The sequence below is a fragment of the Sinocyclocheilus rhinocerous genome, unplaced genomic scaffold (assembly GCF_001515625.1).
Source record: "Sinocyclocheilus rhinocerous isolate Xijiao unplaced genomic scaffold, SAMN03320098_v1.1 scaffold492, whole genome shotgun sequence".
Classification (NCBI taxonomy): Eukaryota; Metazoa; Chordata; class Actinopteri; order Cypriniformes; family Cyprinidae; genus Sinocyclocheilus; species Sinocyclocheilus rhinocerous.
The window spans coordinates 81,116-97,202 of NW_015626069.1; the positions used below are offsets into that span (position 1 = coordinate 81,116).

The following is a 16,087-nucleotide window of genomic DNA, read 5'->3' on the forward strand; positions in this document are numbered from 1 at the left end:
TTTCTCTCCTCATCCTCTTCCTCCTCATCCTCCACTCTCAGATTGTTTCCCTCTATTGTTCGTATCATCATTCAGTCACCTGTGCCACTTGTGCACTCTGAACTGGCTCATATGTTGAAACAGGTGGTTTGATCACATCATTAGAAACAAGTGTGAACAATTTTGAATCGTTGTGTGTAAACGATGACAACTGTGCTTTAGTTGTGTTTCACTTTTGCCGCTTGTGTTTAGCATTTTGCAGCACAAATGCATCACAGTGTGATAAGTGTTTAAGTGAATGAGAATGCATTTAGAGTTTTGCAAAAAGAGTGCATGAGATTTGCAAATAGAGCCTAACTGCCTGAACGTGTTTAAGGTTTAGCAGAAAGAGTGCTTTATTCGACAAATTGGTTTAAGCTAGTGAGAATTTGGTTCAAAGATTGGGGTTTAGTGTTTTAGCAATTCAGAAAAACTGTAGTGAAATGTAATATTTCACTTTAAAATTAAAAAACACTAAAAGTAGTTCAGAAAAATATAATAACACTATTTTTATTTTATAATACTGTAAAATTACAACAACAACAAAAATCCTGGCTGCCTTAATTTCTTTATTTTTCAGTCATAAACCACCAAGCTTATATTTTGGTGGAATATTTTGGCAGTCTTTTGTTGACAACAGCCAGTTTATAAGCGCTTCTCATTACAAATTTAATAATCACACAAAGCCATATTGTGATTCCAAGTCAAAAGTTCTTTGTGCTTGAGTCTGGCCTGAGGACTTTGTCCACATTACAAGTAATGTTTTTTTTGCTAGACAAAGAGAAAAAACCCTCTGGTCTGACAGACCTTGATAACACTAAACCTTACTCTTTCTCTCCTCATCCTCCACTTCTTACATGTACTCTTCCTCCTCTCCACCAAGCTTATATTTTGGTGGAATATTTTGGCAGTCTTTTGTTGACAACAGCCAGTTTATAAGCGCTTCTCATTACAAATTTAATAATCACACAAAGCCATATTGTGATTCCAAGTCAAAAGAGTTTCTATGATGAAAGTCTATGAAAGTCATACAAGTTTAGAATGACATGAGGATGAGTAAATGATGACAGAATTCTCATTTATGTGCGAAAAATAGTATCTAAATATGAGCAATAGTGATGTGTGCATTAGTAAGCACTGCTAACTTGTGAAGAAAAACCACTCACTGTTGTAAACACCTACAGTTATCAAGTCACTTGGCCTGAACCAGATAACACTGAGATGGAGTTTTTGAAAAAAAGTGGTACATCGAGGTCAACCCTGAGCACGTTTCCTTAGAGAAACTCAGGCTTTTATAAGCACTTATGGTTATGTGGGTCACACAGAAAGGGACCAGTGGCTTTCATCCACATTGGCACAGCATCAGAGCACAAGAGGAAAGAATCGAGAAATGAGAGACGGACACACACACAAAAACTATTTCACATTCCACTTTAAATGAGCTAAGTGCTTCTTTGAATATTCACAGCAGCATAACTTACTAATGTAACTGAGAGCTGACGTATGAAATCAAGATCTTAACATATAAGACATTTGGGCTGGAGCGATAATGAAAGCATTTCACAAACCAGGAACAGATCATGACGTTGAAAGAAAATAGACAGCCACCTATTGGAAAGGAATGCTGTTTATATCCAGCTGTACACTCATGCTCACTATCAGTTTAATTCATTGCACTGGTACATTGCACTGGCATCAAACGGCATACACTTCAGGGAAATGAAAGTAGTGATGCACAATGTATTGGTACCATACGCATTATCGGTCGATATTTGATGTTTTTATGTTTTTTTGTTTGTTTTTCGGTACTGGTCGATATTGTATATTTAATTGTTCATGCCCATTTGACAGTTTAACTCTAAGTTAATTCTCTACTAATTTAATAACACTGTTAAATGTAAAATTAAGCAAATCACAAAATATATATTGATTTTTATCATAAATTATAATGTTGTGATGCATAAATTCAGTTTAGCATCTAAAATTATAGAATTTATTTTTTAGTGTTTTATTTTTATTTAATTTATATATACAGATATATATATATTTTAAAACGAAAAATGTTATTGTAATTTATTAGGCAAATAACAAACTGAAACAACTAAATAGACTTTATTCACACATTATAACCAAAAAAACTTATATATATATACTTTTTTTGTATGGCCACCTTTGTCATTGTATGGCCTCCTGGCATTGTTTTTATGTACTTTTCCACAGACTCTGTTGTTACTAACTTACAAATAGTTTCTAGTTGTTCTCAAAGACTTGCTTTTGATTAAACTATTGTGCGATCTATATTTGAATCCATTAAATCACAACAATAATTGCATTTTAGCATTTAGAAACACTACTGTGAATAAAGAGCTTACAAATCCAGTGTGTGTGTGTGTGTGTGTGTGTGTGTGTGTGCGTGTGTGTGTGTGTGTGTGTGTGTGTGACCTTAACAAAACATTGCAGGCTAACATATGTGAAAATTTAAGTCCTTAAACTGAGTTAAAATAATTATGTATAAACAAAAGCAAAAGTTATCATGAAAGTTATTATCGAATTACAGTATCTTTATCAGTTTAAATTAAATTAAATGAAAGTCTTCAAGAATAAAGTATTTTTTAAAACAGACCTCAATCAACCTTTTTTGAATTCTCTGAAATACCTTTTATGCCGAAAGCAAAAGCTTAGATGGAAAAGCAGTGTTTAAACACTGTGTAATGCATTCCGTTTCATAATATTCAAAAGCATTGAGATGTTCACATTCATGAAAAATTAATTCTCAGGGACTAATCAAGGTTCGCCTCTTTAGAGCTGCTCGTTATAGATGTGGAATTCAATAGATAACAATAGGACCTCTTAACAGCTTGTTGACCTGAGTCTGTAGCTTTATTACATGTCACCATATTGATGTGTATTTGGCAGGAGGTTTTACATTGCAATATACACTTTATACGGAGTCTGCAAGTGCCAGTCCAATCCTCTATTCATCTGCCTCATACTCAGGCCAAAACATAATTCATCTCGTTACGTTGGGTCTGAAACCTATCCTGTGCAGTCTGTAAAGATAGCAAACACGCACACACACAAATACTGCAATACTGCAATGGCGCTCATAAAAGTCAGCTTATCTTCTTCCGCTGAAACACTGTTCTGAAATACAGCACAGATGAGCGACCCCTCCACCTCAAATCTCTCTAAATGCACTTTAAAATTCAGATAAGATGTGCGTATGCTCTCAGCCGGAAAATAAACTTAGATCACATTCAACTGGAAGTAATATTCTTTGACAGAAGCTTCTGGAGCTGACAGAGAACCACACCTATAGAAGGTGGACCATGACCACAGTTTGACTTCCAGTCCCCTCAGGATCTCTTCCCAAAGTGGAAATATTGTGTAAGCGAGTGGGAAACAACATAGAGGTTCAGCATTAGTCTAACGACCCCTCAGGCAGTAGCTTAAATAGAATGAATATGTATTAGATTTCATGCCATTGTTTCCCCAAAGGGTATAGAGTAGTGATATCTTTTATAGAGTGTCCAAAAGCAACAAATGAATGATGGCTAAATTACAGACACTGAAAGTAACCTAAGGACTTATTTAAGCTACAGAGATGTTCAAAACTACAGTTAGTGTGAAAGGAAAAAAATTTGGACGTCAAAACGGACAGCACTGAGAGTAATAACTTAGTTTAAACGCCCGTTTACACCAAGAACGATAACTAGAAAGATAAGTATGTTAGCATCCACATCAACGCTCGATTACATTCTGTTTGTTATAAGCGTGCTGCAGTTGTCGTCTGCCACTTTAATACTTAAGCTGTTTAAAACAGGATGGATTCTGATTGGCTGACAATGTTTTTATCATTCATCAGCTGGAAAAAAAAAAACATTGTGAAAGTGATTTCAATGATAATGTTCCTCTGTGCCGCTATTGCTATAGTTGTGGTGTGGCCTTGTCTATTCTTATAAGTTTGAAGCAATATTACAACTAATTATAGATATCGTCCTTGATAGTTATAGCTATCATCCTAGGTGTTAAAAGAGTTAGATGTTGATTCAGTTACAGATCTGTATTAATGAGTTCATTCAGAAAAGGATTCATCAGACTGAACTCATAAGTTTTAGAGTCTTTTTGAATGATTCATTAAAAGATCTTGTTCATAAAAGTCATTTGTTTGCAAAAAACGCAAACATAATGCAGTTATTTTGCAGTACATCACCTTTTTTTCTCAATTTGGACTTCAATCTCACAACTCATAACTAAATTATAATTTTTTTTCCAATTCCAGTACAGCTAATGCCGTAAATCAATGCCGCTTAAAGTTCAACCAACGGAAACCCCTCTACAATTTGTTTTCACTTTGCATGATCCAATCAATTCCCAATGCATTAAATCAACTGTCACTCTACATTTTTTATGATATCCCGTTTGACTCAGAAAGGTCAGATTACATAAGCAAAATGGCTTGTGAATGACATTTCATGTTGACTTTAAAAAGAAATACTTCACTGCATCCAGCTGCACTGTGCAATTTAATAACTGTTAGCCATTTGAAATGTCACTTTACTCTTATCAACTCATATTAATATGAAACTCTAAGGAATTTGGACAAGATTACAGAAACATAACAGAATTGGGGAGAAAATGTATCCTAGTTTAGCCTCCATGTGCCTTTTATACGAACATAACATCAACATAGAGATATGTCAACTGGATAATCTCCCAGCTATACAAGCACAGATTAATTCAGATAACACCTTACTCTGCACAGCCTGCTGACACAAATGCACATAGAAGGTCTGCTATTCTGTTATTGTAGATGGATTAAAAACATATGGCAGTGCTTATCAAAATATTGCAATTAGCACGATTTAAATTCACCCCAGAGTGTTACTTCAAAACTACTGATGTTTAACAAATCCATTCATTTCTGCCTCAAACGTCCACCTGCTTGAAGTTGCTGAGGGATCGGTTTGTGAGTTCCTGCTGCCAGATTTGGTGGCGGTCTCCTGCAAACCAGTCTAGCACTGGCTGACTGTTCAGCCGCGAGAAGACACAAACACATAAATCACCCCGCAGGGCTGTGGAGCCGCCTGCTGCTGCCCATTCCTGAGATCTACAGTATCTCCTCAAACTGTGCCTGAAGGTCATTAGTCATGATCAGGGTAGAGAAACAGACAAGCAGCCAGGGGGCATTGTTTCAGTAGCCCTGTTTTTAAGGGTTTGGGTTATGGAAATTTCCTGCACTGCGGTCTTCATATTAGATCTGGAGAACCTGAATTATGGAGTTGACATAATTAGAATGTAACTTCTGCTTTGGATTTCCCATTTTTCCTCTGGGACGTGCAGTGCAATGGAGTGAAGTAAAGGCAGCGTATCATTTATCCCCCTGGAGTTACCTGTTGCGTGAGTCCTTCTGCAGCTGTAAATCCCACTGACTGGGATTTGGGCGTCAGCTCTCAGTGTACTAGCTCGAGGAACACAAAGAGCTTTTCGCAGAGAGTCTGATCTTATTAGTGAAGGAGGTGATCAAGGTTGTGAGCAATTCAGTTTTCAAAGACATCATCCTGTCAATATCAGAAGACACATCAAATCTTCTACAACCAATGTTAAGAACGATAAAAACACAAAAGAAGCATGAACTGAATTTAATGTTTTCGGACACTTAATTGCATGTTATTTACAATTAAATTAAAATGTATTAAGGTTTAAAAGTATATGCAATTAGTTTAACTTTAGAGTGCTTTTTTGACCTACTTTATTAGTACTCAAGTACATATGTAATTTTATAAATACTTCTGTTGTCTTTGAAATATTAAAGTGTGCAGCCAAATTGCAGTTTATTACATCTTAAAATTAGAATCAAGTACTTTACATGTTTTAGAGTTTTAGAGAGGAAATCAAATGCCTGGGACAAAAGTCAGTTATGTAGTTTAGTGGCCATCATACAAATATATGTATAAATATATTGAGCAATCCGCATTACGTACTTGAGAGTGCTGTCATAAAAAAAATAACAAAATGTACTGCAGTAGTGCTGACCACCTTAACAAAGGAAGAGCTGAAAAGTTTGTCTCAAAATACAATTCAACAATCCACATACACTACCGGTCATAAGTTTGGATTAATTACAATTACTTATGGTCACCAAGGCTGCATTTATTTGATCAAAAATACGGTAAAAACTGTAATAATGTGAAGTAGTATTACAGTTTAAAAGAATTATCTTTGATCTCATTCTTGCACTACTTTAGTAAGGCCAGAAGTTGGTTCAGTTTCCTGGAGGCAAGAAGAACAGTTCTTCCTGCTGACAATCACATAAAAACACCAAGACTGATTGGAACATCTCTGTGCTCTAAGGCTCAGCCTGCAGTCACTTGTCTGAGCTTGTGAATTCTGCTAACCTGGTTTCTGGTGGTCTTCAGGCGCTTAACAACTGCTAGACATACAAATCACATCTGTTTTTCCGACAGACGCTTGTTCCAATTGCCATATTGAGCCAGACTACGGACATGTTCCCTAAGCCTCCATTACCAACAAACAGCTTTGTTTTGAGGATGTTCCTTTTGGATAGAATTCATAAAGGCCCTTTAGTCCAGTGTCATACTGTGTGAACTTGAGAAGATGAAAGATGAAAGAGTGAGAAGATGAAAGAGTGTAAACAAATGCTAGCTTTTAAGTTTTTGTCTTTGCCTTTGTCTTACTTGTCAATATTTTTTGTTAAGTTTGCATGTAACTTTTACGCTCATTTTCAGTTAAAACCTACACAAAAGATCAAATTGTGGTTATGTTCAACAAGAATATAAAATCAAAAATATTTTTGAAGAAATTAGTGATACACCAATTTATCATTCAGACCATTAAATCAGACAATATTTGTATATTTTAAAAAAGTTTTTATCTCCACTTGTGTCAAATCCAAGTATTGCATTCACCCAAGAAATGCTATATTCACTTGCAAAACATCTGCATTCTCTTGCAAAACTATTGCATTCCCCTGAGAAACTTTGTATTTGCTTGCAAAAAGCACTGAAATCTGATCTACTGACAGCATTTATAGTATATTGTATTGGTTTTTTCAAATATTTACAGTGAATTATAATTAGAAAAGTGTAATATTAGATTAATCAACTGAATTTAATTAACAACAAGTGAATATCTTATTTGCTATTATTTACCCATATTACTTACATATATCAGATATCATATTGGTGTTGGCCAAAATCGCAGCCAACCACTAATATCCAATTATCAGACATTGAATAGCCCATCCCTTACAAAAAAGAAGTTTATTCAAGTGTGCTATTAGTATACTTCTTTTAAACTAAAAATAGGAAAGTATACTTTCAGCCTACTTTTTCTGTACTTCTCAGAAATATACTTAAAATGTCATTTAAGTATACTTGACTTATAACTTAGAAAAAGTCTAAATTTATTTGAGCTGTACTTTTGCTCCGAGAATGTTTTCATTGTTATACGGTAGGGGGCGCTATTACACATCTTCTGTACAGAATTTCCAAAACACAAGCGAAGAAGAAACCAAAACAACAGATGCTTCCACACATAATCTAACATGATCATCAGACATAAAACAGTATCAAAACTGTGTAATGTTATGGAATAAAATGTTGACCCATGAAGAGGTAATAATGATTGTCAAGCTTTGGGGTGTTGATCAACTCATCTACATTTTGATTATCATTCTGAATCCAATTAATAGTCTTTTTTTCAGCTTTTTGTGCAAAATTTTGTTTCTTTCTTTCTTTCTTTTTTATTTATTTATTTATGAAACTTACCCACATTCAAGTGTTTATAAAAAAAGAATACATGAAGCTAGAATAAAATGTTTTTGTTTACCCTGTTCTTTCTTTTGATATTTTGTATGTTCAGATATTCACAGGGCCAGCCCAAGCCTTTATGGGGCCCTAAGCAGAATTTTACATGGGGGCCCAAAAAACTTTAATCAAAAACTAGCTAAGTAAAATATTAAAATATTTTAATACCACCCCCGAAATGCGATTGATTTTAACACTTTGACATGCCGCGCTTTGGCTGGAGCTGAGCCAGAGAAAGACGCGCTTGGTGCTTTTCATATTTCAAAACTGTTCAGTGTTTTCAACCGCTTTATTTAATTTATTTTAAGATTTCAGACATTTAAATAGACATTTCAATTAAGTACTAGCAAAAAAAGAAATTTATAGTTTGTTAAATACACACTGATTTCTATGGAAAGTGTCAATAATAAACCTTTCAATTAAAATTTTACGACGTGTTTTATTCCTATCAAATACACATTGTGTAGGTAACCATAAAGTTTACTCTGTTTTCTCTCAGTTCACTGGCCACTTACTTTCATGTCACAATCAGAATAGATTGTATCATATAGTTCATAATGTAGGCTAGTTAACAAGTTTGTGGATATTTTGAATAAAAAAGGAAAAACTAAATAAAAGTCATACATCTGTCATACAGCGCTATTGTGCCTGCATGATGCGTCGCTATTGAAATAATAAGATGATATTTATAAATGATTTAAATATTTAATATTGCTTTTTTCATGTACTCTTGGGGGTCCCCTGGTGGCCACGGGGGGCCTAAGCAGCCGCTTAGTTCGCTTATGCCTTGGGCCGGCTCTGGATATTCATATAATATCTAAATAGGGACATAGTAGTATACTTAAAGTATGATGTAAAGTTCACTTAAAGAAATACGAGTATTTACGATTACTTACGAGTATACTTGCAGTATAAAACTACTAAACTAGTAGTTTACTGAGACTACACTTCAAAGTGTACTAAAAATGCTACAAGTATTTAATTAGTAAACTATCAGTATACCTTTAAGTTCACTTTTAGTATAGTTGCAGTACAAACTAAAAACCTAGTGGTAAACTAGTTGTGTACTCAAAGTTTACTACTGTTAGGCTCAAAGTCTACTTAAAAGTATACTTTTATATACTAGAAAGTGGGCCAATTTAGTCCCAATGAGTGTTGAAATAGTACTCTTACAAGTATACCACTAGTACACTGATATTTGTATACTTACTACATAAAGTATACTTGAACTTTACTTAAGTGTACTTAATAAAATAAACTTGAAGTATACTTCTTTTTGGTAAGGGATATTAGTGAACCGCAAGCAAAAAAGTAAAGCCTCTTCATGTGCATAGAGATATCTGGTCTCAATTTATTCTGTGATTTATTTTATTTTTTTGTCCCGCCAGAGAGTACAACGGATTTTGTGGAAGTTTCCATTAATGGAAGCAGAATGTAGCGCAGCTCATTCCCATTTTTAACACTATACGCTGAAATGTTCCAGACTCAGAGGACATCCTCCATCACACATAGTAATTATTCTCACCACACCTTAATTGCCTAAGGCATCATAGTATTCAGGTCAAGGAGAACTGATCTCTCACTTCGCAGGTCTCCGACAAAGAACAAAACAGGCTTCAAAGTGGCCAATCACAGTCAGATCTTCAAAGTACTGACCCCTATAGATGTTCAGACATCAGCCCGGCATGCCACCTCAGCACATCCCATGACAGGACAGCAAGACAAGTAACTCTTTCCTATCACACCTGAGATTTCGATTCAAAGTCATGCTTGAGAGACGATACACTTACAATACACTAAGGATTAATTTTGACGAGTGTGTATTTAAAACGGCTATTTCAATGCAAAAAATTCTGATTCATTTTCAATAATAAATATATAGAGAGTGGTTCACAAGGCTATACAGTCAAATTGGCAATACACAAATCTACATGCTAAAGCTATACGAGGTCTTCACACTACTGTCATGAGATTCCCAAATAAGGATGAACTGTTCCACCTATTGTTTAGTGGGAGGGCTTGGGAAACTGTGTTAAGGGTTGGGAGCAAGGGAAACAGAAATGTTTTTAAAAAGTATGTTATTTGAGACATTATGCAGCCCACTATCCCATTTCCTGTCGTGATGAGGCCAAGACTAAAAATACACATCCCCTTTCGTCAGAACGCAAATTGCCCCCTCAGCACGAATTTCTCCTTCAACCGCTATCATGTAGCACAGCACACAATCTCAGAGCAGAAAGCGAACCCCCACAATCCCCATGCCTGGGATCAAATGTGCCACACGGTTGGCTTGGTTTGATCCTGTAATGGGTTGTGTCTGTGTAAACTGTGTTGACCTCACTAGTCTACAAGAACACTTTCTTGGCATGACTCAACAGCAGTGTATCAGACCGAGGGTGTCTAAAAAAACTGATTGCGTGCGTTGACCTTCAACGGTTGCTTTCATTTTGTATATTAGTATCCATAGATCCTTTGGGAAAACTGACAATATGGGCCCTATTTTAACGATCTAAGCGCATGGTCTAAAGCGCACGGCGAGAATAGGGGTGAAAAGATTTCATAGTTATAAGAGTCCTTGTGATTTACTTTAGAGCAGGGGTGTCTAAAGGTGCTCCTGGAGGGCCAAAGTCCTGCAGAGTTTAGAGCCAACATTAATTAAACACACCTCAACCTTGGAACAAGATTGGAGCAAATACCCAAGTAATGCTCAGGGAGTCATTTTCTATCAGCATTTCAGTTCTCATGGGTATTTTTAAAAGTGCACTGTTTCTTTTGGCTTTGCTGGCTTTCATTCATCTTCCTAAACAACTAATACAACAGTGGTCTTGAACTTTATACTGACACCTAGTGGCATGGATGACAAACCACGTAACAACAAAAGGTTTTACGTTATGTATGGCATTGTAGATATTACCTTTTTACCAACGTATTAAAATTCATTCAGCAAGCGAAAGTGTTCAGTAATAAGGGAGGGTATCAAGAGTGAGTAGTATTGAGTCGGTCATGTGATCCCAACATGTGGCCTCCATGAGGAGGCACCATCCCTATGTAGAATAAAACTATTTTTTTATAAGCCACCGACTGGACTATGCATATTTGTTAAAATTGGTGAAATAAAAAAATAATAATAATAAAATATAATTTCTGTATGTGAAAATCTTTTAAAAGGATAAATAACTTTTTCTCAAGTTAAACAGTCAATATTTTCAAGTTTTCATTTAGATTTCTCTATGAAGACATGTTGATCATTGGCTACTTTTTTTTTAATGAGTTCATTCATTTTTAGTTGATGCAACTTTTACACTGCTTTCTTTTTCTCAGCTTCTTCTGTGAACTTTTGTGTTGGTCTCTAAATTTATCAAACAAGGAAACCCCTACGCAACTGACTTTATATTTGCTTTTCCTCTTCTTATCTCTGTCTGTAGCTAAGTCATCCCAAAACACCAAGTATAGCTCTCATCAAGTTCAAGAGGTCCGCCTAACTCCCCTGTGTCAATGAAAGGTCATACAAGACATGACAGCAAAAGGAACTGACTCACCAGGGCCCAGTTCATGCTGAAAACAAGGCAGTCCATCTGAACAGTGGGAAGATCTACTGAAAGAGCCAAAACCACGTTAGACTGGATGTACAGAAGCACTGCCGATCAGCATGACCTCACAGAAAAGGAGACAGAAGTACTTCACGTTTCAGTCCGCTTAATTTCAGAGTTCTGGAGGTTACCATGCTTAAGCAGGGCACTTGTGCATTTTCAGCAAAAGCCACAGACTTTATTTTGCTCTTAAGTTTCTCCGCAGCCAGCGAGCTTAAAAAACAGCATGACACTGATTGCATTTACTCACAGACAGAGGCTCACCAAAAAACACTTGAGCACACAAAAGCACACACCCTACCACACACACTCTCCCAGTAGAACAACATAACGATTCTGAGAGAGCTCCTTAGAATCAACCACAGTGCGGCTGCTGGGAGTAATTGGCCTCCCTTTCAGCAGTTTAATGGAAGGCACAGGGCAAGGCTAGTTCTGGGTATGCTATGGAAAAAGGAAGCAAGAACTTCTCAGTGGGGGGCAAATCCTCCCTTGAAAAGGTTCTCAAACTCACAATCAGATCCCACAGCGGAACGTAATGGTCAGGTAAAAGGCACATGCAGGGCTTGGTGGTTACTCACGGTGTTCAAATGAGCTGTATAATGCTGAGTCATACTACAGCAAAAAAATGAAATCTGACATTTTCACAATTTTAAATGTCTCTAAAATATGTCTGTAGGTCTTTTTGATTGCAGCAGTATAAAGTCTCCCTGCATCGAAAGAAATGGCACTTAGTGCACCTCCGATTTGATTTCCATATTTATATCTTGATGATCTTAATTACAAAGGGCACTTTAATGTATTCTTACAACTATCACGAACGTCATCTTTATCTCAGATTAAGTGCCATGACTAATATTATCATTAATGTCCATTAACTCACAAGCCAGTAAAGTGGATGTTTTATGGACCAGTGTTTCTACCATAACGTGTGTCATAAACTTACATTTTATGTGCAGCAAACCACAGCTTCTCTGTAGTGAATGCATATACCGTCACTTATTGTTGAAAATGAACAAAGTGGATGAGATCCACCCTTCCATTCAGCCTTTCACCAATGCCAAAGAAGATCATGTGCTTCGAGCTACTAAAGAAAACCGCATAGTGAGAACTAATGAGACAGCTAATGAGACCACAAGATTTCTAAGAGAAATCCAAGGAAAAGCCCCGACGGGAGATTCTAGCCTCACAGAGGCAATGCATCATGTGTCTCAAGCACTGATCACATACTTTAAATGGTGCCGTTAATGGCATGCAGAAACTACAGAGCCCTTGAGTCACTGTCATCTTCGATTTTCTCAGTCTACACTTAGATGCAAAGTAACTTTCAAAAGAAAGCATTTTCTTCAAAGAAATGGATCATCCAAAAATCTAAATTATGTCATTCACTTACTGTTCCAAACCCATATGATTTTACTTTTTCCACTGAACACAAAAATAGAGATATTTTAAAAATGATTATGCTGCTCTTCCCACGACAGATCATACAAAGTTATTATATGACTTGGAATATAGCACAAGTTATATGGACTAATTTTACAATACATTTATGCTGTTCTTTGTTTTTTGTCTTCACAGCACCGTTTAATCAATATAAACTGTCATTATATTGAAAATATAAACTCAACCCCCAACCTGAATCTATCATAGGTGTCCATACACACATTAATCTCACACACTTATCAGCACAACTTAAGCAAAAAGAAATCCCTGAGCCCACCCTGACCTGAGGTCATAACCCTTCCATCGATCAGTGTGCGACTTTGAATAAAGTGTGTCCTGAAATTAATTCAGTGGGACCAGCAGTCTGATTTCAGATGAGCCCGCCTTTCCCACTCTTATCTTCTTGCATAATTTATACATACTTAAATAAAAAAATTTTTAAAAACAATTAAAAAACAGAAATCACTGAGTTGTCAGTATTTTGAACCACCTTTTGCTTTAAATCACAGCCTTCAGTCTGTTGGGATATGTCTCTACTAACTTTGCACATCTAGACTTTCCAATATTCTCCCACTCTTCTTTGCAGAACTGCTCAAGTTCAGTTAAATTTGATGGTGACCATTTGTGGACTGCAGTCTTCAAGTCATTCCACAGATTTTCAATGAAGACTGGGCTCCGACTAGGCCATATAGGACTTTCACCTTTTTCTCCTTCAACCACTGTGTGCTAAGTTTTGCTGTGTGCTTTGGGTCATTGTCATGTTGGAAGGTAAACCTTCTTCCCATTGACAACTTTCTGGCAGAGGGCAGCAGATTTTCCTCAAGAATCTGATGGTATTTTGCCCCATCCATTTTTCCTTCGATCCTTACAAGTGCTCCAGTTGCTGCTACAGAGAAACACCCCATAACAGGATATTACCATCTCCATGCTTTACTGTAGGAACGCTGTTACTTGGATAATAAGCTGTATTGGTTTTCTGCCAGACATATCATTTGGTGTTGAGGCCAAATAATTCACTTTTAGTACCATCTGCCTCAGAATCTTTAAGGTGCGTTTTGGCAAAGCTCGGTCATGACTGAATGTGGCCTTTCTTGAGGAGTGGCTTTTTTCTTGCAACCCTCCCATACAAGCCACATCTGTGGAGAATCTGTGTTATTGTAATCACATGCACACAATGACCACTCTTTGTCATAAATTCCTGTAACTGCTGCAGAGTTGCTGCAGGCCTCTTGGTCACCTCTCTGACCAGTTTCCTCCTGGCTCTTTCATTCAGTTGGGACCGACGTCCTGATCCAGGGAGGGTCTGTGTTGTACCAAATACCTTCCACTTCTTAATAATAGACTTCACTGTGCTTCTAGGCATCGATAAAGCCCTTTAATTTTTTTTTTTTTTGCACCCATCTCCTGACTTGTGCCTGTCCACAACTTTATACCGGAGATCTTTTGACAGTGTCTTGCCACCCACAGCTGATCATTTGCTTCAGTTGCACTACCAAGGACTAAAATGCTCCAGGAAAGCTCTTTTCATGCTGAGCTAATCAAAATGACCACAGCTGATAACAGTTGAAAGTCAAATGGCTTTGTGTGCATTGAGAAGGTGATTAGCTACACCTGATTGAGTATACAAGTCATGTTTAGGAGGGGGTGATCCTTTTTCCAACTCAGTGATTCTGGTTTTTTATTTTTTATTTTATTTTATATATATATATATATATATATATATATATTGGACCAAAACTATCCAATGACATTTCATTGCAGTCACTAAATCACTCAAATTAGTTTTAAATAAACATATTCGCTCTCATTTATTTATTTGTTTATTTTTTAATTAATATCTGTGAAGCAATAAGAAATATGCTGCCGTCTGTTGGTAGTAGGGGTTTTATAAATATCGTACAGTAGCCAATACTACTATTAAAAATATTTGTTTTAAAAGCATCGTAACACTGCGTCATAAAAGAGGCTATACACTCACTTGTGCTACAGTAGAAGGGTAAATATGTCACTAACAAATTATTATTGATTATTAACATTGTAGGCTACTGCTTTTGTAGTCTACTGCAGCCTAATGCACGTTGCCGAACAGTATGCTACTCGCCATAATAATTCAATTTACATTGTAGATAATTGCTTCAGAATATTTTTGCATTGACCACTTTTCGAGCAGGCTAATGACTGATCCCAGCAGCCGAGGGTTGCCTGCGCAGGATTCATGTCCCGCTTCCTCGAGCTCTTCAGAAGCTCAGTTTGAACAATAGCATCGCCTGACTGTCCAAACAGAATAACTGGAAGCGCGCACATCCGTCAAGCGCGACCCCTGACCCATCTAAACATTCCTTACGTCCTTCATAATCGCAAAACTATCAATTCATTCATAAAGTACTGTTCACACGACATGGAGGACGCACAATGACCCCGATCCTGTGTTGTGAACTATCAATCAATGGAACAGAAATAATGCGTTTTACATTCGCGTTATTTTATGTCTTTCTTTTTAATTACAATTGTTTTGTCGCTTTTTTGCAACTGCAGGCTTTAATTTCAATAGTTCCCTATATCCCAAACAGAGCCCGTTATTTTCCGCGTGGTTATGATGGGATGCTATTTGACAATACAGACTCACTGCAAGAGGAGAGCCAACGTTCCGTCATTAAGAATTTAAAAAATATATGAATATTTTACAGTTAAGTAATCAGGACGCGTTGATTGGTCATCATATCTGGCTTACCGTGTCCAAGAAACGCAAAGTTTCCCTCGTTGTGTTGATATGTTGTGGAAGGAGAGCAGAACAAGCAGTGCGAGCGCCTTCTCTTACGGTCCAGCGATACTGTCTACTGCTGCCGCGCGCTGCACACCATGTTACCGGAGGTACACGAGCCGCGGCGCTGCTCTGCTGGAGGAGGAGGCTCTGCGTCTACGGAACTGCACCGGACGAGCGGATTTAAAGCAAGGGAGGGTGTTGGTAGGATTACGTGGTACCGCTTTAATAAAATGTCACTACGCCGAATGGGACCGCTGCTACTGTGTCAGGGTCCATATCGCTTCTTTTAGAGAGGTACAGCAACACCTAAAAAAAGAAGCTCATATAGGCTAGGAGTCACGAATGAAAGCTGACTGGAAACATTCGGCACAGAGAGGCTGCAATTAAACCTTCGTTTTACCGTACTTAGTGCATTATGTGTGAGATAGATAGATAGATAGATAGAT

General features: G+C 37.0%; 1 protein-coding gene across 1 annotated transcript in view; it reads right to left on the reverse strand.

Moving 5' to 3' along the window:
- Window positions 1-15,808, reverse strand: part of LOC107710047 (hippocalcin-like protein 1) — a 34,440-nt gene extending 18,632 nt beyond the window's left edge. Inside the window, exon 1 of the mRNA XM_016514745.1 lies at window positions 15,609-15,808. The gene's annotated coding sequence lies outside the window, so the exon portion shown is untranslated. The remainder of the gene's footprint in view (window positions 1-15,608) is intronic.
- Between the last annotated feature and the right edge of the window lie 279 nt (window positions 15,809-16,087).